Raw genomic sequence first — 14010 nt, forward strand, 5'->3', positions numbered from 1 at the left:
TGATCTGCGCTTTTGAGTGTTTTTCCTTACTCTGCACAACCTGAGTAGTGTTGCTCGCGAATATTCGCAATGCGAATTTTATTCGCGAATATCGCACTATATATTCGTAATTACGAATATTCGTTTTTTTTCCACAGTACACATCACAGTGATCATCCCTCTCTGCTTCCAGCTTGTGTGGTGTAAAGAAGGCTCTAATACTACTGTGTGAGACTGGCATGCGAAAATTTGCATATGCTAATTTCCGCTTATGCTAATTCTTGTATATGCTAATTTCCGCATACGCGAATTTTCGCATATGCAAAAATAAAACGAGAATATTACGAATATGCGCATATATGATGAATATTCGCAAATTCGAATATGGTCTATGCCGCTTAACACCAAACCTGAGAAAGTTAGCGTATATGAGCACCAAATTTCTTTATCTTGCTTACTAACTGGTTCTGCACATAGGAGCTTTATTTTTTCAGGTTAGGGGTAAGGTGAGGGACCTCGCAGCTTGCTGGGACTTGCAGTGACTTGACAGAATTTAGCACAGCCATGCTGACTATAATGGACTTGACTGAAGATAGTGACAGCAGAAAGAGATGACTTGACTTACTGACTTGTGGCTGTAATTTAGGCTCGAGGCCTCCAGATCTGGACACTGGCTCTGACTGGACTGAACATCAGCAGAAGGTGCGCTGGCAATAATGCACGCCAACTTTTTTTCCCTCAAACTGCCAGCACAGCAATTAAATCAGAATACTGAGGCTTAAGTTTAGAAAAAAACAACTCATACAGTTGCCATAACTAATTAACATCTTTTGTTGTAAAAGAAGAACACAACAACAGAGTTCCAAGCTTGTTTTTTTTAATTGAAAAAACATAAATTCTAGTAAAGAAAACGTACTGGTGGTTGGTGGTGCATCACCTTAATAAGCACCTATTCCCTCCTATCCACCTGCAGTTTGCACACATCCTACATGCTGCTCTGGCACAGTTTACATCAGAATTACATCCGATTTTAGTGCAGCTTTGCATGTATGTCAATAGACTTGCATTTTTCTGCAGGTTTCTGATCGTCCAGCTACACCAAAGCTACATGTAAACTGTGCCAAAGATGCGTACAAGGGGATACTCAACTTGTGATATGATTACATACCAGACTGAAATTGTATGAGGTGCTGTGTGTGGGGGTGCTGTGTGTGTGAGAGGTGCTGTGTATGGGGGTGCTGTGTGTATGTTTGAGGGGTGCTGTGTGTGTGTGTGCGGTGCTGTGTGTTTGAGGGGTGCTGTGTGCATGTGTTTGAGGGGTTATGTGTGTGGGTGTCTGCTGTGTTTATGTGGGTGTATGGGGGATGGTGTGCTGTGTGGGGTAGGTGCTGTGTGTGTGGGGGTAGGGGTGCTGTGTGTGTGTGTGGGGGGGGGGGTTAGGGGTGCTGCAGATTATTTTTAATACTGTTGTGTCTGGGGTGTTGCAATGATATTACAGGGTCTGGTGCTATTAACCCTTACCTGTAATAATGCCAGGGTGAGGTTTGCTTAGTATTAGAGATCCTGCCACCAACCGGCCCACAAACGGCAGGGATAATAAACGGAATGTCCACAGCAGATTTTACGAGATACAATACAGTCTTTACAATTATACAGTTTCTCTTGAGGCAACCAGGATGCAGGTTCCTCACAGGCTTTGCTGGGACTTGTAGCTTTTAGCAGGCCACTGTGCTACTAATTATAAGATTTGAGTAGAATAGTAGTCACACAGGATTTGTAGGTTGAGCTTTATAAATCACAGTTTTAGTGGCTGCTGGTTCTTTAGGCTTTGGCCTAGTTAAGATGAATGAAGATATGCTGATTTGTGGATTGTGCTTGCTTTGGTGTCCAGCAGGAAGAGAGGGGATTTAGTGACTACAGCCCCTTATATACAAGGGGAGCTGGACCAATCCCATTAGCTGCAAAGCCTGTAAGTCCTGAACCCAGAGATCTCTGGGTACATCACATGACATTATCACATGACCCTGGAAGGTCCTAAACATTTATACAACCATTATCATATACCACATGACCTGGGTAGGTCCTATATATTTTTACACTATACAAAAATACATTTCTATGAGGCGACCAAGGGGCAAGCCCTGCAGGAGAGCCCTGTGGAAATAGAGGGACTCTAGCTGAGGGGACTTTAGATAGGGACAGGACCAGGTCCTGTACCGGGACACCACAATACATTTAGAAATGCTCATTCATTTATTTTTAACAGTTATTCCCCCCCCCCCCTCTCTTCTTCTTACCTTTGGAGAAGGAGGGGGGGGGGGGGGCGGGGACACAGCCAGCCCTGGCGGTCAAGTGGTAACTATGGTTTCTTCCACGCAGAATGCTGTGTGGCGCAGCAACGCTCCACACAGCCTGCTCGCAGGAGGACAGATCTTTTCCGATTCCTCCTCCAGTCTTCCAGGTAGCATAGCGGAAGTCCGGCGCTGTTGGAGTGCTTCAAAAGGCATCCATGGCGAACTATGGCCGCGTGCCTACAGAGGGGGCTCGGCGTGCCACCTCTGGCACGCGTGTCATAGGTTTGCCATCACTGACCTAGATGCCACGGCCACTATTGACCAGAGAATCTAATAGGTTAAAAGGCCTGGCTTAGAGCTTGCTTTAATCCGGGCCATTAGAACAGGAGCTCAGTTGGAAGTCACACTGGGGCTCATGCAATAATTATACAGACACAGCTCCTATGCCTGCACAATGACTTTTTAGGACATATGTAGAAATATAGAGACTGGTACTTCCACAAGGCATCTGTGTCATAACCAAGAAGGCCATTCTGAATGAGTGGATATATCCAACACTCCCACCAATTAAAATCATTATATCTCAGACAAGGGACACATTGTTCCTTGAAAGAACTGAAGTGCCCACAATTTGGAATGAAACTTTCTGTCATATTTGGGAGAGGTTTACAATCTCTTATTTGTCCTGATCCACCAGACTGTGACCCCTTTTGCCTCGATGAAGTGGTATTTGAAGAGAATGATGGGGGCACCTTATGCACATTAAGGATAAGCTTTGACTTCATAGCAGAGGGAACCTATACGTTACTCAGCTTTAAGGCAAGAGGAATAACAACTATAGACTAAATACCTTAATGCTGTACACTTGTTTTATTGTTTGTTTTATTTTTCTAATTGGTTATAATCTATTTTACAACAGTTGCTGGTTACTGTACCTCAGCAATATTTATTGAAATAACCTCATCAGAGGATATTTGCAGGAGGGTGCAGGGTCAGCAGTAGTGCTGATATATTAGGTCAGAAAAGAAGAAATGGGAAAGATCTAGCACTCTAAAACAGCATATTAAACTAAACTGGATTCTGACAATTACATTGACGTGATCTAAGGTGATACAAGGTGCTCAACCCCTATCCGCTAACCTACCTGGCCAGATAAATAAAACCAGGAACCAAAATACGGCAGCCATAGGTCCGACCTGCAGATTGCTCCTCAGTCACCTCCAGTGTGGACTAGGCACACATACAATGGGAGGGAGGAGACAAGCCCCACCCCTGGTTGGTTCATTTATAGCAGGCCTCACAGGTGAAACCCTAATGCTACCCAGCAAGATAAAAGGGTGCATTAGTATAAGCCTTAAGCAAAGACATATCGGCTTATATTTACATGAACATGGTTATAGCAGGAAACTCAACCCCAAGTGCAGTTGTGCACCTTTGCTGGGGCGGAGGTCCTGCACTTGTAAACCGTTGCTAAGGGCGATATCCCCAGCAAAAATTGCATACAATGGAGGATGCCTGCAAACGGTCACAAGTACCACAATGGCATCTGGCATCCATGGATTCTGGCATCCACCTACCAACACACTTAATGCTGGTGATGGTATGATACTAAGCCTAGGGCATGGAACAGTGTCTAAACAAACCATTAGAAACAACCATTTTGTACAACATTGGGCTAGAAGCCAGATGTCCAGCTACAGGTACTCCATTGACCTCACGCCACAGCTCTTAACCCCTTAAGGACACATGACGTTCTCATACTTCTCCATTTCCGAGTCCTTAAGGACACATGACGTATGAGAACGTCATGTGCTTTCCCGGCCCCCCGCAGCCATCTGGAGCGGCATCGGGGCATATCGCCCAGGGGGGTCATGATGACCCCCCATGTCGGCGATGGCCGCAGATCGCTGGACAATTCAGCCCAGTGATCTGCGGCGGATTCCGGGTCAATCGGGTCTCCAGTGACCCGGTGAACCGGAATTACTGGCTGATCGGGGCCATGGCCAGCAGGGGGGAGGTGGCACTGGTGCCACCTCACGATTGCCCTGATTCGTCGGCCGGTTTACCGGCCGACCAATCAGGGCACCTGCTGCGGGTGTCACTCCCGCAACCCGGTCAGCCCCTCTTCCGGAGGACGTGAACGGGTGCGGGACCCCGGGAGCTGTGGACCTCGATCCCCGGCGTCAATGTTGGGATCGGGGCCCCAGGAGCAGCGGCGGCGAGGGACTGACCTGCAGCGTGGATCAGGAGTTGGGTGAGTGACAGCCTCCTCAGTGTTTCATGACCGGTGTGCCTCCAGCTGTTGAAATCTACAACTCCAAGCATGCACCAGACATGCTGGTAGTTGTAGTTTTGCAACAGCTGGAGGCACACTGGTTGTGAAACACTGAGTTAAGTAGCAAACCACTGTGTCTCCAGCTGTTACATAACTAAAATCCCCAGCATTCCCAGCCAAAGTAGTATGCCTCCAGCTGTTGCAAAACTACAACTCCCAGCATGCACTGATAGACCGTACATGCTGGGAGTTGCAGTTTTGCAACAGCTGGATGCCCCCCCCCCCAATGTGAACGCACAGGGTACACTCACATGGGCAGAGGTTTACAGTAAGTACCTGGCTGCAAGTTTGAGCTGTGGCAAATTTTCTGCCGCAGCTCAAACTGCAAGCGAGAAACTACTGTGAACCCCCGCCCGTGTGACTGTACCCTAAAAACACTACACTAACACAAAATAAAAAGTAAAAAACACTACATATACACACTACCCCTACACAGCCCCCCTCCCCAATAAAAATGAAAAACATCTGGTACGCCACTGTTTCCAAAACGGAGCCTCCAGCTGTTGCAAAACAACTACTCCCAGTATTGCCAGACAGCCATTGACTGTCCAGGCATGCTGGGAGTTTTACAACAGCTGGAGGCACCCTGTTTGGGAATCACTGGCGTAGAACACCCCTATGTCCACCCCTATGCAAGTCCCTAATTTAGGCCTCAAATGTGCATGGCGCTCTCACTTTGGAGCCCTGTCGTATTTCAAGGCAACAGTTTAGGGTCACATATGGGGTATCGCCGTACTCGGGAGAAATTGTGTTACAAATTTTGGGGGGTATTTTCTGCTATTACCCTTTTTAAAAATGTAAAATTTTTGGGAAACCAAGCATTTTTTTTTTACATATGCAAAAGTAGTGAAACACCTGTGAGGTATTAAGGTTCACTTTACCCCTTGTTACGTTCCCCGAGGGGTCTAGTTTCCAAAAGGGTATGCCATGTATTTTTTTTTTGCTGTTCTGGCACCATAGGGGCTTCCTAAATGCGGCATGCCCCCAGAGCAAAATTTGCTTTCAAAAAGCCAAATGTGACTACTCCTTTTCTGAGACCTGTAGTGCGCCAGCAGAGCACTTTTCACCCCCATATGATGTGTTTTCTGAATCGGGAGAAATTGGGCTTCAAATTTTGGGGGGTATTTTCTGCTATTACCCTTTTTTAAAAATGTAAAATTTTTGGGAAAACAAGCATTTTACATTAGTGTTGCTCGCGAATATTCGCAATTCGAATTTTAATCGCGAATATCACATATTCGCGAATTCGCGAATATTTGCGAATATAGCACTATATATTCATAATACGAATAATCGTTTTTTTTTTTTTTCACAGTGATCATCCCTCTCTGCTTCCAGCTTGTGTGGTGTAAAGAAGGCTCTAATACTACTGTGTGATACTGGTGTGCGAATTTTCGCATATGCGAAAATGTGCATATGCAATTTTTTGCATTTGCGAATTTTCGCTTATACTAATTTTGTATATGCTAATTTTCGCATATGTTAATTTTCGCATACGCGAATTTTCGCATTTGCGAAAATAAAACGAGGATATTACGAATATGTGAATTTAGCGAATATATGACGAATATTCGTCCATATATTCACGAATATTTGCGAATTCGAATATGGCCTATGCCGCTCAACACTATTTTACATATGCAAAAGTTGTGAAACACCTGTGGGGTATTAAAGGGGTAGTCCAATGGTGAAAAACTTATCCCCTATCCTAAGAATAGGGGATAAGTTTGAGATCGCGGGGGGTCCGACCGCTGGGGCCCCCTGCGATCTCTCTGTACAGGGCCAGGCTCTCCGGCCAGATAGCGGGTGTCGACACCTGCACGAAGCGGCGCCCCCTCAATACATCTCAATGGCAGAGCCGGAGATTGCCGAAGGCAGCACTTCGGCTCTGCCATAGAGTTGTATTGAGGGGGCGTGTCGGCCGCCGCTTCATGCGGAGGTCGACACGCCCCCTTCCCGCGGGCTGTCGGGGCTCCGTACAGGAGATCGCAGGGGGCCCCAGCAGTCGGACCCCCCGCGATCTGCAACTTATCCCCTATCCTTAAGATAGGGGATAAGTTGTTCACCACTGAGTCACCACTGGACTACTCCGTTAAGGTTACGTTTACCCCTTGTTAAGTTCCACAAGGGGTCTAGTTTCCAAAATGGTATGCCATGTGTTTTTTTTTTTTTGCTTTTCTGGCACCATAGGGGCTTCCTAAAGGTGACATGCCCCCCCAAAAACCATTTGTCGCTCCTTACCTTTCTGAGCCCTCTACTGCGCCCGCCAAACAATTAACATAGACATATGAGGTATGTGCTTACTCGAGAGAAATTGGGTTTCAAACACCAGTAAAAATTTTCTCCTTTTTACCCCTTGCAAAAATTCAAAAATTGGGTCTACAAGAACATGCGAGTGTAAGAAATGAAGATTGTGAATTTTCTCCTTCACTTTGCTGCTATTCTTGTGAAACACCTAAAGGGTTAAAACACTTACTGAATGTCATTTTGAATACTTTGGAGGGTGCAGTTTTTATAATGGGGTCATTCGTGGGGTATTTCTAATACTTCAAATCCACTTCAAACCTAAACTGGTCCCTGAAAAATAGTGAGTTTGAAAATTTTGTGAAAAATGTGAAAATTGCTGCTGAACTTTGAAGCCCTCTGGTGTCTTCCAAAAGTAAAAACTCATAAATTTTATGATGCAAACATAAAGTAGACATATTGTATTTGCGAATAAAAATATTTTTTTTGGTAATATCCATTTTTCTTACAAGCAGAGAGCTTCAAAGTTAGAAAAATGCAAAATTTTCCTTTTTTTCATCAAATTTTGGAATTTTTCACCAAGAAATGATGCAATTTACCACAAAAAATTACCACTATGTTAAAGTAGAATATATCACGAAAAAACAATCTCTGAATCAGAATGATAACTAAAAGCATTCCAGAGTTATTAATGTTTAAAGTGACAGTGGTCAGATGTTCAAAAAAACGCTCTGGTCCTAAGGTGTAAAATGGCCTGGTCCTTAAGGGGTTAAAGGGGTACTCTGCTGAAAAACTTTTTTTTTGTAATGATGAAAATATGATAATATCAGTAAATGGTATATAAAGTGTAAACAACATACAATTTTAACCCCTTAACGACCACGGATGTAAATGTACGTCCTGGCTTGGCGGTACTTCGCGCACCAGGACGTACATTTACGTCCTGTGTATGACCACGAGCATCGGAGCCGTGCTCGTGTCATACACGGCAGGTTCCGGCTACTATCAGCAGCAGTACAGATCACGGCATCTGCGGTAATGCGCATGTTAAAATAGATGATCGGATCGCCCGCAGCGCTGCCGCGGCGATCCGATCATCTGTAATGGCGGACAGAGGTCCAATCACCTGCCTCCGTCCATCTCCCAGCATCTCCTGCTCTGGTCTGCTCTGGTCAATAATACTGATCAGTGCTATGTCCTATGCATAGCACTGAACAGTATTAGCAATCAAATGATTGCTATAGATAGTCCCCTATGGGGACATAAAATGTGTAAAAAAACATAGTTGAAAAATGTAAAAATAAAAAGTAAAATAAAAAGGGAAAAATCCCCTCCCCCAATAAAAATGAAAATTGTCCGTTTTTCCCATTTTACCTCCAAAAAGCGTAACATTTTTTTTATAAACATATTTGGTATCACCACATGCGTAAATGTCCGCTCTTTTAAAATATAATGTTAATGATCCTGTACGGTGAACGGTGCAAACTTAAAAAATAAAAAAAAGTAAAAAAAATACTGCTTTTTTGTCACATTTTATTCCAAAAAATAAAAAATTATCTAAAAGTTTTATATTTTTTTAGTTTTTTAAATGTGGCATCAATAAAAAGTACAGATGACGGTGCAAAAAATGAGCCCTCATACGGAAAAATGAAAAAGTTATAGGTGGTGTCACAATCACACCCTATCGGTCCAGCCAAGACGCTAGAGAGAGTGTGATGGTGCAAGGGTTAAAGCCGCCAGACCTCTGGGTATCCACTACTAGTCCCAGCAAGTCACCAAATTAACCCTTAGATAAACGTGTTTCACTCGAGCTGCCTTCAGAAAGGTGAGCTCATATATTTAGAGATCAAAGACCAGAGCTGATTAATTAAACATTTAATCTGATAAAAGGTATCACAGTGCTGACTATATAAAAATACAGAAACAAATGACATACAGGTATAAAAATATATAAAAAAAGAGTTTATCAAGTTCGGAAAGCAAAAATGAAGTTCTTACTGCATGATAGTATAGCAGTCCACGAGAGTGGGTCTCCAGCTGTTCTTAGGATGGTCTTGTCAGCTTGGGGCACAGATCTTAGCAACCAACTTCTAGTCTAGCATTGTTTTTAAATATATCTATCTCCTTTTTGGAGGGACTCCATTCCCCCCTCCCCTCTGGTCCCACCAGGGGGGGGGGGGCATCTCTTATCTCATAAATGGGACCAGAGACCCCTTACATCCTGCTACTTCAAAGGGCCTTTGACTTCAAAAAGAGGAAAACAGCAGACAGGCCCCAATTGACTGAAATACACAAAAACAAAGGATACACCGTCTGAATGACCCCTCACCCCGCAGGTCTTAGTTTATACACAGATGCAATAATAAAACACAGGTATGTTTCCATAATCAGGCCTTGGGCCTGACACGTCCCCCTTAAGATGGAGACAGAGAGATCTGGCCCTCCAGGCTGATAGATCTGTCTCCCTTAACCATCTATTTCTCTTCTTGATGCATTCCCAGGCAAAGATGGCACTGAAGGGGCCTAGTACCTGATTAAGCTGCCTTTTTCTTTCCTGGGCCCCTAGCAGGCCTTTGGAAAGGGACTCCCAGTACAAGATATAATTTTCCCAATATACCCGATGCCCATCTGTGTCAACACCTGTATGTTCAGCACGTTGTCTCAGCCCTTCAAGGGAAGGGTCACTGCGCAGAGCTCCCCGGAAATGCTCATTTCCCTACCCCCATCTTGGGGCATCAGGGAGCACATTTCTCCCGGGTGGACTAGCATCTCCACCTTCCTCTCCCTCAGTTCCAGACATAAGAATGTTACAGGCATCATACACAGGGCTATCACTCCTTCCCTCCTCCTCCTTAGGCTCACAGGATTGGGACATATCGCTCACTGCTGATCCCTCATCCTTCTTAGGCTCACAGAATTGGGACATAAAGCACATTTTGCAGTGTCTCCCAAAGTCTCGCACAGTACCTCAGAATGAACAGGGCTCTCTCCTAGCCCTTCCGGTGTGCAGGTAGTGTCCTCTGGAGGAAAATGACAGAGCATCCGACCCAAATCATTCCCCAGAAGAACATTAACAGGGATGTCCTCAGAGACCCCCACCTCCCGCAAACCTTTGCCTGTACCCCAATCCAGGTACACACGGACCGTGGGCACAGCACACACCTCCAATTCCTTTTAAAGCCATGGTTCTTCCAGGGATGATGTCCTCTGTATCCACCACTTCAGGCCGCACTAAGGTAAAGGAGGCCCCAGAATCTCGCAAACCCACTGTCACCCGTTCACCCACAGTTACACTCTGCAGGTTATCCGCTCTTTTCTCCACCGTTCCGGACACCAGAAGAACGGCTGTGTGTCCTCCAGCTGCTGGTGGAGAATCCTCTTTGTTGGGGCAAGTGGCACTCAGGTGCCGAATATTGTTGCATCTGTAACACCGGCGGGTGTCCCCCTGACCCAATGTAGCTCCTGTTGCTCTTGGTGCTGATGGCAAGAACTTTACGGCTGGCTTGGTGCTGCTGGTGGTCCTCTGTGGGTGTGTGGCTCCCCTCCAGGTACTTGCTCCGGCTTGTGCAGATCCACGCTTTGCTGCCGGTGCCCGGTTGTTGGCGAAGTCATCTCCAAGTTCTGCTGCTTCCGTTGCTGTCTTGGGCTTGCGGTCCAATATCCACTCTCTGGCTTCAAAGCTCCGTGTTTGGAGAAACTGATCCAGGACCATCAAGTCCTCCAGGGCCTCATAGGGAGTGACTTGTAGGCCCCAAGTCCATAGCCTGAATGCAGTCCTTAGCTGACCTGCATGCTGAGTGCAGCTTTCTGTGGCACTTTGTTGCAAAGTCCAAAACTTTTTCCGATAAGCCTCTGGAGTCAGATTAAAACTTTTTAGCAGGGCAGATTTTATTGCCTCATAGTCCTGGTCACTCTCAGAGGGAAGCGAAGCAAATACATCCAGAGCTTTCCCTCGCAGCCGTGGGGTTAGATATCATCCCCACTGTTCCTTAGGTAGATGGAACTGCCGGCAAACCTTTTCAAATTCCCTCAGGAACACATCCAGATCACCATCTTTCTCCAACATGGGGAAATGTTCCAAGTGGGGTTTGTGGTCTCCTTGATCCTGCACATCACTCCGTGCGGATGAAGCATCTCCTCTCAGCCTCAGAACCTTCCGATCATGCCTTCGCTGGGCCTCTCTTTCTGCCGCCTCTCTCTCAGCGGCTCGTGCCTCTCATTCTGCGGCTTGTGCCTGGGCCTCTCTCTCTGCCGCTCGTGCCTGGGCCTCTCTCTCTGCAGCTCGTATCTGTGCCTCTCTCAGCAGTTTGGTACTGGAGAAGCAGTTGGAGTTTCATATTAGCATCCACATTCCCAAGGTATTGTAAGGCAGTCCGCATATAAGAGTCCAAGGCCTCATGTGGAGTACTGTCCTGATGGGGAGTAATGTTGCTGCATTCCCCAGGAGATATCAGTCCTTGGATGGCAGTTCCAGCTGCAGGACTTTGCCTCATGTCACTCAGCTCTTCTGCACGGGCATCATACTCCACAAGATCAGCAATAAGTTGTTCCTTGTTCTTTCCTGCAGTAGGGATGTCCTTTTCTTGGCACATTAGCTCCAGTGCAGGCTTGGACTGCTTGTGATATGCCTCCATATTTCTGAGATGAGACAGAGGAGGTAAAACAGGAGATGGGGAGGACAGAACTGTCTTGCACTCTTTTTGTATGTCTTTTAAACCAGAACTGAGCCCTGTCTTTGGAATTTACACACAAGAAGATGTAGGCAATTTCTTTTTAGTGCTAAGATTTCCCTACAGGTAAAATCCAGCAAGCACTAAAAATCTCTAAATATGTCCCGACGTTGCCACCAGTTGTCACGATCACACCCTATTGGTCCAGCCAAGACGCTAGAGAGAGTGTGATGGTGCAAGGGTTAAAGCCGCCAGACCTCTGGGTATCCACTACTAGTCCCAGTAAGTCACCAAATTAACCCTTAGATAAACGTGTTTCACCCAAGCTGCCTTTAGAAAGGTGAGCTCATATATTTAGAGATCAAAGACCAGAGCTGATTAATTAAACATTTAATCTGATAAAAAGGTATCACAGTGCTGACTATATAAAAATACAGAAACAAATGACATACAGTTACACAAATATATAAAAGAGTTTAGCAAGTTCAGAAAGCAAAAATGAAGTTCTTACTGCATGATATTATAGCAGTCTATGAGAGTGGGTCTCCAGCTGTTCTTAGGATGGTCTTGTCAGCTTGGGGCACAGATCTTAACAACCAACTTCTAGTCTAGCATTGTTTTTAAATATATCTATCTCCTTTTTGGAGGGACTCCATTCCCCCCTCCCCTCTGGTCCCACCAGGGGGGGGGGGGCATCTCTTATCTCATATATGGGACCAGAGACCCCTTACATCCTGCCACTTCAAAGGGCCTTTGACTTCAAAAAGAGGAAAACAGCAGACAGGCAATACACAAAAACAAAGGATACACCATCTGAATGACCCCTCATCCCCCAGGTCTTAGTTTATACACAGATGCAATAATAAAACACAGGTATGTTTCCATAATCAGGCCTTGGGCCTGACAGGTGGTCAAAATAGGGCAATTTTAGATTGCTGATTTTGTACAAAAATGTTTAGATTTTTTTAAGCGGTACAAAAATATAAAAGTATCTAGCCATGGGAATCATTTTAATCGTATTGACCCACAGAATAAGGAACACATGTCATTTTTTATGTAAATTGTACAGTGTGAAAACGAAACCCTCCAAAATGTGTAAAATTGGAGTTTTCATAAAAATTTTTTTTGGGGTTCACCGTACATTTTATGGTAAAATGAGATGTTTCATTACAAAGTACAATTGCTCACGCAAAAAACAAGCCCTTATATGGGTCTGTAGATGGAAATATAAAAGAGTTATGGATTTTAGAAGGCGAGGAGGAAAAAACGAAAATGCTAAAATAAAATTGGCCTGGTCCTTAAGATGAAAATGGGCTTGGTCCTAAAGGGGTTAAAGCGGTTGTACAGCCTCTGCGGTGCTCCTCACAGCTCTGTGCTCTCTCCTCTCCCCTCCTCCTCCTCCTGCTCAGACGGCTGAAGAGTCCTGGCTGAGGGAAGATACCAAGTGCAGGGGGGTGGTGGGGGGAGCATGATTGTGGTGAGGTGAGAAGAACTCCAAAGCTGCAAATGAGTTTATTTAAAAAAAAAATGTCAGACATTTGGGGGCCCTCTTGTTTGACTGGGTGCCTGGGGCCCGGAGCACAAGTTCCATGAGCATGATTGTTAATCCGGCCCTGGTGATGGGGGGAATTGCCCCGTCGCTACAGGACGGGCAAGCACTGGCTCTGCTCGGGGCCCCCTAGCCAGCTCGGGGGGCCCCAAGCAATTGCTTGGTTTGCCTGTCCTGTAGCGATGGGCCTGCCTGTCACTCCTGCTTATCTCCAAGGGTAGGGACTGGAGTGCTCTGAGAATGGGTAAGTAGTAGGGCCCCATACAAGAGATCATAGGGGGGTCCCCGCGGTTGGACACTCCAAGATCAGCCACTTTTAACCTATCCTGTGGATAGGGAATTAGTTTAGTTGCCTGGACTACCCCTTTAAGGCATATTAATAGCACAGCAGTAACAAGTCCAGAGCATGAGCAGATCCCCATAGCAAACCTCCTGCTCCGGACAGTTCCTGATCAGTAAAAATGTCTAGCACCAGTTGATTTATAAAACATTTTCTCCCTCCGGAGTACCCCTTTAAGTCCTGTTTTGCCAGTTACCTGTGCTTGTAGTGATTCTATCACACATACTATCACGGAGACCCCCAGATGAAGGACTTTCTATTTTGTACAATCCCTATTTACAGAAGTTGCATGGATCCTAAGGGGGGCATACAGGGTTAGCCAGCCAAAAAAACATCTCTGACCATACTAAAGACTTTCCGAGTGACTATTTTACCTATTCTCTTCATGTGCACCATAATATAAAGACAGTCCTGGGTGAGAAGTTCATCTGTAACTTGCACCTAGTGTGTATGGGCTGAAAACCCTGAAACTCAGTGCCATGATTATGTGGTGCTCCGAGAGTGTCAGCAGTGATACTAACATACTTAATTGTTTACACAGTGTGGCAATATCATTTTCCCATAGTGACAATCCTGCATTAGTCATATATTATTATGGG

The 14010-nt window shown here is 45.4% G+C and overlaps 1 protein-coding gene across 4 annotated transcripts in view; it reads left to right on the top strand.

Moving 5' to 3' along the window:
- The window catches only part of SMIM35 (small integral membrane protein 35), a 143297-nt gene that overhangs the window by 70521 nt on the left and 58766 nt on the right, over positions 1-14010 (top strand). The window lies entirely within an intron of this gene.

This window comes from Hyla sarda, chromosome 10 (genome assembly GCF_029499605.1).
Source record: "Hyla sarda isolate aHylSar1 chromosome 10, aHylSar1.hap1, whole genome shotgun sequence".
NCBI lineage: Eukaryota > Metazoa > Chordata > Amphibia > Anura > Hylidae > Hyla > Hyla sarda.